Source organism: Helianthus annuus, chromosome 6 (assembly GCF_002127325.2).
Source record: "Helianthus annuus cultivar XRQ/B chromosome 6, HanXRQr2.0-SUNRISE, whole genome shotgun sequence".
NCBI classification, from domain to species: Eukaryota; Viridiplantae; Streptophyta; class Magnoliopsida; order Asterales; family Asteraceae; genus Helianthus; species Helianthus annuus.
In genome coordinates, this window is record NC_035438.2 from 64512826 (window position 1) to 64524776 (window position 11951).

Below are 11951 nucleotides of genomic sequence, written 5' to 3' on the forward strand. Positions count from 1 at the left end.
TAAACATGTCCCTAAAATTTAACGTCAATCCGAGGTCCAGAATAGGAGTTATGCTAAATAGCGCAAATTACGGAAACCTTAGTAATTTAATAGCGCAATTAGCATAACGCCTATCTAAACCTAGATTTCGACACCAAACCTTTTACACACTGATGTAAAATAATATTTTGGGATTTTTAAAGATTTTTAATTATTTTTAACCTGCTCATAACCTGCGGTTATGGCAACGGTTCGGTAAATACCGAATATACCCTTTTCGGCCATAACTTGAGTTCTACAAGGTCTTTTGACCCGATTCCAGTTGCTACTGATTTTAAATAATAAATAAAGTATTTTGGACTTTATAAAATGTTCCGAAAAACTCAGATTTCCTGTAGAACTCAGAAACCTCTTTCGTGATCTTTAAAACGACCGAAATACCCCTACGGGGCATAAAATGGATTTAAACTCGTTACGGGCATTACGGAAGGTATCCTACTGATACCCCAACCTCGTTAAAGTATATTGACTTAGGAAACCAGTGTAGGACTCTTACGGTTACCCGTTACGCCTTTTGCGCGCACGGTTCGGCTTATGTAACTAGTTTACATAAACTAGCCGAAATGGGTCAAACCATATTGTTTTGACCCCAAAATCCAGAGTGTGGTTATTATACCCATATAAAACAAGTCTTCAAACTTGTTGGGTCCAAATCACATTCCATTCCCGGTTTTCGCCTTTCACACGATTAAACCGTAACTATCCTTTGAAACTGACCGATCTAAGCTACGGCTAAATTAAAGACCCGTCAGGATTTTAATAGGTTATTCTAAACCTTCGTTCCAGAATAGGAGACCAGTAAAAGCTATCTGTAATTTATTTCGATTAAGGATTTATACTTGCAAAGGTAAATACTTTTAACTTATTTTCCGTTATACGGGCTTGGGTTACGGTATATAGCATACCGCTTGATCGGGCATCAAATTCTCCACCGTTAAGCGGGTAATTGAATAAATTTGATCGGCTCGTTTAAACAGTCTTGTTACTTAAAAGCCTTTGGGGGGTTAATGACCGTGTCTCGGATATCCCTGGCATCATTTTACGAAATGGCCACGACCTAAGCGCGGAGTGTAGGCGTACACTCGTCAGTGCATAAATAGTCGCTGTGGTGTGTCTATTGATCTTTAACCCGGACTAGATCCGGGCTACTGAACGCATAAGGAACATGTAATTCGTTCACAAGATTATATATTTAAATAATTCTCCCAAGTTATAAAAGAGTTTGTGCCTTGTGCATTCAAATCAATTTTAATAAACATTTTTCAAAAGTGTCGTTTGAATGTATTTACCAGTGTAAACTGACGTATTTTCCCAAAAAGATTAAATGCAGGTACTAAACGTAATTGGCTGGCTATATCTCCTTAGCATCTTAAAGAGTCTCGCAAGCTTAAGATGCCTTCGTCTGTTGAACAATACTTATATTTTTATTTGATCCCATGTGGATATTTTTTGACTATTCGTAATACATTTGATATTACAAACAATGGTTGAAATATAATTATCTTTATGCTTCCGCTGTGCATTCATATATTGTGTGGTTTGACTATATTGTTGCCAACTACGTCACGGTGATCCCCTACCAGGCTCACCGGTGATACACGTGGAAATCGGGGTGTGACATAAAGTGGCGCAACTGGTGGCATGATGGAAAGCTCCGACGAACAAGGTGATCACGGTGCTTCACGGTGGATGGTAAGCGGTGACCAGTGGTGCTATGACGGTGTGTGGTAACGGGGTAAGCGTAAACGGAATTTATAAGTGATTACGAGAAAGGTTTATAAGGAACAGTGATGAGTATCGCCTCCAAAAATCTCGGCAAGTTTGTTTGTTTTGAATGTGGAGTTATAGTTATGGTTGTGTACGAGGAAGATAAGGATACCAAAAATCTTATCATATGAGACTAGGCGGTGTGGGGGTCGTCCCCGCCCCGTCCCAGATCGGCGTCGCACCACATTCCATTTCGCCCCCCCCCCAATCGTCGTCCTCCTCGTCGACCAGAGGACTTTTGGGATGCTCCACTACAAGACAAAACACACTCACACACATATACATAAAACTCTTGTATATGTATTTTAGGCCCATCCCCCCATTTCCTTAGCTCTATCCCCTTTGCCCCATCCTCACACTCATCATACGTGATGCTTACATGGCGGATCATCCTCCAAGGGAGGACCATCACCATACCGTGTAGCCTGAATTTCTAAACCAACATACTGCACTTTCAAAAAGTCAACAAAATTTAAAGGAATAATTAATATTTCTTTGTATATTACCGTTTCAATTTAGAATACCAATACCCATTTAGTTATTCAACCAATTAAATAAATAACTTAATAAATAATAGTTAACTTTCATTTTTTTAATTAATATTTCTTTGTATATTACCGTTTCAATTTAGAATACCAACTAGAAATGTAACCCGCCGCGATGCGGTGGGAAATAGATTTATAGTTATATTCAGCCAGTTATCGTTGAGTCACATCGATATGATTAATTACATAAGCTAGAGCAATAAGTTAGTAATTAGATTTTATAGAAATGTTATGGTTGCAAGTTACGTGACTAACATTAAGCATGTTAGTTACATAACTTACGCAAAAGACATTGTCCCAAGCGATGTGGCTTCTTGAACTACGGTTTCCAGTTGCGGTTGTTTCCTAGTAGGCAACTATGCAAAAGGTGTTTCCCCTTCCTATCATTCTTGGCATCTCGTCTTTAGATGATGCAAGGATGAGGATGAGGCATTTCAAGATTTCTTTTGCAAGAGCGGGGCTTTCATACGCTTCATTCTTGCCCTTTTAAAAATGGCAAGCTCCCTGGTCAGCTATGGGTCTGCAGCATCCAGTGAAAAAGCTTTGTGTGTCTGGAATCATGGCGGTTTTGGTTTTTTTTGGCACTTGAAGCCGCCATACATTTTTTTTCCAGCTGCAAACAATACAGCAAACATCTCATTTCAACATAAAATAAAAATTATGGAAATTAATCATTTTCTTGTCTCCGCGTGTCGTGTCGTGGCGTGAGACCTATTGCTTTATGTCTTTGAAATGTTGAACCACCACTAATGAACATGATCCTCAACATACAAACACCACCTCGAAAACTGATCACATACCTAAATACACCAAACGAAACCAACTCGTATAAACATTCATAAACATGTAGGCAATCAAGTCTGATTAAAAAATTAAAAACTCACATTTTATTGCAGCATGAGAACCAATACTCAAATAGCCCCTTTGTCGAAGAGTCGCAGAACGAATGGAGAAGCCGCGTCCATAGCCAGTTGCCACCGCTGTACCCAGGATCTGAATAACTTGACATACCCAACAATCTCAGCATGTACTTGTTATAATATCTTCATTAAAATAGTTTGGTATAAATACCTGAACACATATCTTTGTTGATCAAAGTTCTCTATATTATCCCCGCTTGACTGTTGATGTCAGATTCTTTTAGTCTTAAAAAAATGATGCAAGGCTATTGTCGTTCTAGGTAAGCTATTGCCGTTTTCAAGAAAATGCTTGCTACAGTTTTGTATTATAATTCTGATGGATTAGTCAAAGGTCAAGAAGCCTCACAACTTTGTATCTCATTTAAAAGCAATCTAGGTTCTTCATTAAACATGAAACAAAATGTGGCAGCAAGCTTGTATAGTATAGATCGATCAAGCAGCACATTGATCGTTTGATGGTTTTCACATAAGATATGTCTTAAAACTACATATTCACTAATCGACTCAAGTAACTTAACAGCGCAACTAAAAGAATCATTAACTAACTCTCAAATGCACATTTGAGATTAACCATAGATTCCACAAATCACTCAATTATAGTAGTAGTATCTTACAACATCCGTAGTTATCCCTTGCAGCATGCATATTATTTTCATTCAGTCAAACAACCCTTTGGCTGGTCTTCCAAACATGATAGCAACCTGCACAACATTCAATATTGTCTCAACTTGTTTATTCATACAATCTCACATCACATGAAGCAATATTCTTTTCTGCATAAGAATAAATAATAAGAACAATATTATTTGAAATCAACTAAAAGCAGGTGATATTATTTCTTACATAGCCATATGACGTGTGCCAACAACAACCTTCCAATTCCACAAATTCGGAATCACAACCAGATTCCTCTGCTGATCTATGAGTAAAAAATATGGTTAGAATACATATACAAATGTGCCTATGCTTTGTTATTTCGAACCCTTCTCTTCTCAATGTGGTGTATTGAGTATTGTAACAGAATTCAACAAAATGAGCAAACCAATTAACTGAATAAGTATTTTGAAATCGAAAGGTAGTTCGATTAAGGTACCTTGCTGATGTATTAGAATATAAACCGAGGCAACAATTCTAGTTAGCAGCGGACTGGAATGTGGTCGGATGGTCGGAATGGAATTAGTGTCTTAACATAAGCAAGGCGATATCCGCATCAAGATCAGCAGCTACAGATTCAGCCTAGGTGTTAGCCGCACCGGCTTTCGCCAACCTTCAGAGGATAGTAATAAGTTTCTTAAACATGGTATGGTCTCGTTGAGCAACAACTAGAGGAGCAGGACTAGGGAATACTTGGAATAATCTTCCATTAATTCTTTCTGTTCTTAATTTTACCCAGTAAGGTAAATAATTCACCAATTTTCTATATACCATCAGAAATTCAAAATCCCCAATTGTCAAAAGCTAATAAAACCGAATAAAACCCTAAACAACTATTTAACTAAATTACAGCATCAACATGTTTAGAACTCAATGAAGGCAGTAGATCCATGTTGCTATATGAGATTTTGAATTTAATATGTGAATTTAAACAAAGATAAGAAGAAATAGAGCAAGAAGCTACCTAAATTGATGCAAACAGTTAATTAAGAAAGATAATGTTCATGTTGTGAATGAATCATCTTGCTATTGTAGTTGTTGTTACCAACGAAACCCTAGACACCACTTGGATTACGGCGGTTAACCGCCAGTGCGATGACCTGACTTGCATCGAGCAGCCTCCATCGCCAACCCTACTATTGTCGGATTAGGGTGGCCGGCCGGAGGCCTTGGCCGGCTCCCCTCCTTCCGTTTCTCTCTCTGTACATGATTCACTGATTCTCTCTCTATACTGATAAGGGTTAGAGGACACGTATAAGTTGCAAGAGATTGTGAAAAGAGGTACCAAACCATCACATATGCAAAAGGTACAACAAACAAACAGCAAACACTAAACTAACACAATATACAACACCATGATGCATAAACATGTTACAAATTAACATATTATATAATATAATACCCATTTAGTTATTCAACCAATTAAATAAATAATTAAAAAAAATAATAGTCAACTTTATTTTTTAATTAATATTTCTTTGTATATTACCGTTTCAATTACCAATACCCATTTAGTTATTCAACCAATAAAAAAATAAACTTATAAAAAATAATAGTCAACTTTCTTTTTTTTTTATAAGTTGCGTTGAAGATAAGTGCTTGTATGGGTGTATGTATATTTAAGTAGTGTATGCGTATTTTTATAAGGCTATAGGGTGTGGTCATGACCCTTATGACCACCATGACCCTCCATGTTAGTGTCATGTAATTCACCTCTAATTCATCATCCAAAACCACTATCCTAAGGGTGTGGTCACGACCCAAACCACTAGCCCCTTATTTATTTTAATTTATCTTTCTCTAAAGAGAAAAAAGGAAATGATTTGTTAAAAATGGAAAGGAGGACCATGGTTGTCATGGTTTAATCCATGCAAACCATGGTGGATCAATCAAGGGGGTGGTGTAGCCTTCTATTCATGTTCTAAGTGGCAAATCATGTCCCAACCATGACCCTCACACCCTATAGCCTAAGGGTATTACACCTATACACTTGAAACAATTTGTGAATCGTAAGCAAATGTTTACATAATGTATATTTGTAAATTACATTGGATCGGGCAATTTTGTATATTTAAATCTTATGTTAGCGAAAGTGGAGAGATTTTCACATTATGTCATTGTTGACCCAAGAACTAATACGGATACTAAATTACAATTGTCTAATAAGTCTTGAGCTAAGAACAATTGTGGAGTTTTTTTAGCTTAGGATATATGTAAATGAGATCTCGAGCTAACAATTGTGGGATTTTCAGTTTAGCCATTTGTTCAAATTGAACTTGAGGTAACAATAAATTGTTGGATTGTTTGGTATTTGATTGATATTTTTGTTCAAGTTTTTCACAGGTCACTGAAGGCAATTGTGTTGGATTTTAATACTTGCATTTTGACTACGAAATTAGTCAAGTTTGATTCTGAACTACCTCACTACAAAACCAAAGATGGTGTTACTGTTTATAGATATTCATTAATCAATAACATAATCATCTCCCCTTCTCAATGTTGGTTGAAGCATTGGGCCTAATCCTTCAAATGCTTTGAGACTATAGATAGTTTGATTTCAAGAAACTTTTTGCTACTTCGGGCAACGGACGGTAACACAATAGTGCGTACTGAAAAAGGGGTAGGTTTGAATTTCATCATCTATAGATCCTAAAAGCCTTTGGTTGATAAGTTTGGTTAACTATTCTTGACAAAAAAATCATCAATAAAACCCCTAAATTTATAAGTTATACTCAAATAAATCTCTAAATTTATAAATTTTGTGTACACTTTTTCATAACAATATGCTATTTTTTTCAAGCAGGTCATGTTTTATAAATTTACATTTTTGGTGATGTTGAGTGTTAACTATCTTTTTTGTTTAGAAATCCTAAATGAATTTAAAAAAAAATGTTGAATAGTGGCATTTTCCATTGCATTAGTTCAATGGTCGCAACTCGCAAGGCTGTTACTTGCAACTACATTTTGATCGCATTAGTTAACTGCATTACTTTTTGTATTTTGTAAAGTGTTTTATAATCTCTCATATCATCACCTTAGCTAGCTTCTATGCCATTATCTAATAATAAGTATTATTAAAATTATCTAACGATAAGTGTTATTTGCTAACGTCGGTCAACGTCACATTCAGGTTATGTTGACATATTTCAATGGTCGGTTCATTCTGATGGGTAAGCTTTTTTTTTTTTTTTTTTTTTTTTTTTTTTTTGAACGGTAGATCAACTGGATTTCCAGCTTACTCCAAAGGGCCAGCATATGCTGTTTAAACCCTTCACCTAAGTTCGAATCCCTCCCAGAGGTGTTCTCCCATATTTACATAATTTTGCACTTAGTAGGAATCGAATCTGAGACCTCCCACAGGAGGAAACCACTTAGTGGAAAACCCCCTAACCAACTGGGCTATACCATTGTTGTAATGAAATCGATACCGAATATTGAAAGATTAACATGAACCATTATAACACCCTAGGTAGATCTCTGGTTCAGAAGTAATCCAATGCCTCTTAAATCACCAATGCGTTTTGCGCTTAGTTGGCTGTGGAGCACATAAAACCTCCTCAATTAAGCGTGCTCAGGTGGGAATAGTACCATGATGGGTGACCTCCTGTGAAGTCTCCACCAGGGTGACCAAAAACAAATCCGTGACTTCCTGAATGAGAAACCTATCTGGGGCAAAGCGGACAATATTAGTGGTGCGAGGGGCCGGATGTTACAATTTTAATCTATTTCCTAAATTGTTGGTTTTTAGGATTTTCATGTGTAAAATTAAAAATGGTAAACTGTAATTAGTAAGAAAGATTTTGATAAGCGAATATATAAAAAAAAGAAGCTAAATCCACATTAAGCCATAGTTAGGCCTGAATATTTGTGCGAACCAAACCGCTAACAGGCAACCAAACAGCAATTTGTATTCATACATGGTCAAATAAGGTTGTCAATCCATTATTCATGTTATTGATTAATTTTATTTTAGTTTTCACTACATTAATCAATTTGTTACTAATATATTTTCTTTCATATAAATTATTTACAATATGTTTAGTGTTATTGAATGGTATGATATGATTAAAGTCGAACATATTTCGTTAGGTGGTGATTGTTTTTTCAATTGGTCAACAACGAATGCGAGGTTATTGGTTACGAAGCTCCAAAAAGCAGAACTATTAGATAAATAGGCTTTCTATTGATATTTCGAACTATAGAAACGTAATTTCATTATTTATTTATCTTTTCGTTTTATTTATATCAATGGTACGTTGATTGTTGTATTTTACTTTATTAATCTCAGGGTTCAATAATAATTTCTTTCAGAGAATTTTGTTATGATCATCATAAATGTATAACGTTTTTTGTTAATACTTCGAAAACATATTATTTTGTGAAATCCGCGAAGTTCACAGGTATTAGAACTAGTATAGGATAAATTACATTTAGTGGAGGGTTCAAATGAGAATAATTTTTTGTAAGAATAAAAAATAAGAAATTTCAACATACCCTTACACTAATATTAAATACAAAAATTATATGAAGTATACCAATTAATGATCCTTCATTTTACTTCATTTAATTTTTGTATTTAATATTAGTGTAAAGGTATATTGGTAAACTTAGATATATCATTAATTGGTAGTCTTCCTTTTTAATAGCTAACTACATTAACTTTGTAACTTATTTTAAAAAAAAAATTAAAGAAGAACAAAATTATTTAAAATGTAGGATAAATTACGGTGTGTAGGATGAATTATGAGATATGTAGGATAATTTTCAATATGTGTAGGATAAATTTCAAAACGTATAAGATAAATTTTGATGTGCGTAGAAAAAAATTTTAGTGTGAAGGATTATAATATTCATGACTAATTAATTAGTCAAATATAATAATAAATGAGATTAAAGAAAAACTATTTAATATTTTATAATTATACCTTTTATTCCTTTTCTTCTCAATTTAATTTTTAATGATATTGAAACCATAGAATATTTAATAACTGGCTATAATTGCATTACCAAAAACTTACATAACATAATTAACGAATCTAACAAATTAACATATAATTAAATTAGTTATAATTGGATAACAGAAGAGCTAGCGTGAGAAGGAATCAAAGTCAATGCTTAAAAGCAATAATTGTATTCATTTTGTATTCATTTCAAGTCGATGCTTAAAGGCAATAATTGTACGTATTCATTTTGTATTCATTTTAAGTCGATGCTTAAAGGCAATAATTGTACTCATTTTAAGTCAACGAAGGAATCAAACAAAATAACAAAATTTCTTTATGAAACTCGGGGTTCAAAAATAATCTCTTGAATAAATTATTGTTTTGGCCCCTATGGTTTAACCAGTTTAACTATTTCAGTCAAAAAATAAATCTTTTAACATATTAGACCACAAGGTTGCATTTTATAACGGTTTTGGCCTCTGACACTAACTTTGTTAACTTTTTGCAGTTAAGGGTAATGGTAATTAGGTCATTATATACCGAGTAAATTGTCCAAATCATCCCTGAGTTTTAGGCATGTTTGTCAGTTTCATCAAAAATGATTTTTTGTGCCAAACAACCCTTCACCTTTGGCATTTTTTGCTATTTCCATCTAAACCACTAACTTAGTTTACTTTTTAGAGTAAACTGCCATTTGGTCCCTGAGGTTTTGTCACTTTTGTCACTTTAGGCCAAAACTCAAATCTTTTAAATCTGGGTCCCTGTGATTTCACTTTTATTGCCATTTTGGTCCAAAAATGAAATCAGCTGATATTTGGCTAATAAAATCTTGTTATTTTGTCCTTTTCCTCAGGGGCAAAACGGTCAAATTAATTTTATTATAACACATTATTAATTAAATTAATGAAATCAACTGATATTTGGTCATTTTGCCGCTGAGGAAAAGTATAAAATAACAGAATTTTATTAGCCAAATATCAGCTAATTTCATTTTTGAACTAAAATGGCAATAAAACTGAAACCACAAGGACCCAAATTTAAAAAGTTTGAGCTTTGAACTAAAGTAGAAAAAATGACCAAATCTTAGGGACCAAAATGACAGTTTACTCTACTTTTTATGTTAAGTTGAAGGATATTTGGATGAATCTGACAAATATAAAACCTCAGGGACGATTTTGGCAATTTACTCAAACTCTTTTTAATTTATTTTATTTAATTAATTTTGTCACATATATATAAAACATAATATAGATGCGGTTTTTATAAAAAAAAATAATAGTTTTGTTACATATTTTTTATAAATTTTCATCCAAACCACTAACTCATTTTTTTGTTAAGGTGATGGTTGTTTTAAATTTTATAAACTAAGACATAAATTAATATCCAGTTTTTTATAAAGATTAGTTTTATAAAGTGAAAACGATATATAAAATAAATATTAATGGTGTGCAGCACATAATAAACGATTACAACTTTTAGTATTTAATGAAGTGTAGAGATAGAAAAAAAATTGTAAAATGTTACATATTTTTAAAGGAAAATTGGTATTTAATAAACCAACCTTTAACCAGTTGGTAAATAATAATCCAACCTACAGAATTGGTATATAATAATCTTACCTATCAACATGTTGGTACTCAATGAACTTCCGTTAATTTTTTTTAACTGAAGTTAGTTTTTAAGTTTTATTTATTACACAAACAGTCCCTGTAGTTGTAATTTACTAGTTTTAACTATTTTATAAACCTCAAATCGAGGAAAAGGAGGATTTTCGAGTGGTTTTTTTGTTTCATAAAATAGCTAAAACTAGTAAATTACAACTACAGGGACTGTTTGTGTAATAAATAAAACTTAAAAACTAACTTTAGTTAAAAAAAATTAACGGAAGTTCATTGAGTACCAACATGTTGATAGGTGGGATTATTATTTACCAATTTTGAAGGTTGGATTATTATTTATCAACTGGTTAAAAGTTGGTGTATTAAATACCAATTTTCCTATTTTTAAATGTGTTGAGCACCTAATAAATATGTTGGCAGAAATAAAATATTTATCTAATTAAGATTATGAGGGTAACTAACTAATATTTATTCCAAGTGGTTTGAGTAAAGAAACTTTTAGTTCATAGCATTATACTTACTATTTGGTAGGTAATTTTAAGGTTTGGTAACGATACGTTGTTTGATTGGGGGAGGGGGGGGGGCAGTGGCTTCTGTTTTTTGTTAGGAGTGAATTTAAAAGTGTAGAAGATAAATTACAAAGTTGGTACATATGATAAGATTTGTTTATTTGAAATTTTTCTATAAGGTTATTAACATTTTATTTTTATAAAATTTAGAGGTTGCAGTAGATTTTATTTTTATAAAACTTATGTATATAAAAAATGGAAATTAATTTTTGTCTTACTTTATAAAATTTAAAAGATCTTACACCTTAATAGAAAAAAATAATTGAGTTAGTGGTTGGATGAAAATTTATAACAATTATATGACAAAACTATTAATTTTTTTAAGAACTGTATGTATATTCTGTTTTATATATATATATGACAAAATTAATTAAATAAAAGAAATTAAATAGAATTTAAGTAAAATGCCAAAATCGTCCGTGAGGTTTTATATTTGCCAGTTTTATCCAAATATCTTTCAAGTTAACAGATTAAGTAAACTAAGTTAGTGGTTTGGATGAAAATGACAAAAAATGCTAAAGGTGAAGGGCTATTTGGTACAAAAAAGTTATTTTTGATGAAACTGGCAAAAAGACCTAAACCTAATGGACAATTGTGGCAATTTACTCTTATATACCTTAGGGGTTGTTTTTGATAAATACAAATTTCTTTTAATATTTAAGAGATTATTAATGCAATTATTCAAGTTTTTTTTCATTATTTTGTTATTTTCACGATTATTATATAACAAAATACATTTTAAATATACAAATAAATATATATTTTCATTAACCATTTATTTTTATAAAAATCGTTTTAAAAAAATAATTTGTTATTTTACATTTTGTTTAAACTCTCTATCGTGTTTAAAGTTGTTCCGTTTTAAACCATTTATTTTTTTAAAATCGTTCTTTTT

At 32.6% G+C, this 11951-nt stretch overlaps 1 long non-coding RNA gene across 4 annotated transcripts; it reads right to left on the reverse strand.

Annotated features, from left to right (window-relative positions):
* Positions 1-2439: 2439 nt before the first annotated feature.
* LOC110939786 lies at positions 2440-5171 on the reverse strand. Of its 4 annotated transcripts, XR_002592494.2 has the most exons (7): positions 4890-5171; positions 4365-4538; positions 4115-4190; positions 3886-3972; positions 3423-3472; positions 3236-3352; positions 2440-3151 (listed from the first exon to the last, which is right to left on the reverse strand). It is a non-coding gene; the product is annotated as an uncharacterized LOC110939786 (long non-coding RNA). The 4 variants fall into 4 exon arrangements; XR_002592493.2 differs by having other exon boundaries at positions 3236-3472; XR_004861484.1 differs by having other exon boundaries at positions 3423-3972.
* Positions 5172-11951: the final 6780 nt, after the last annotated feature.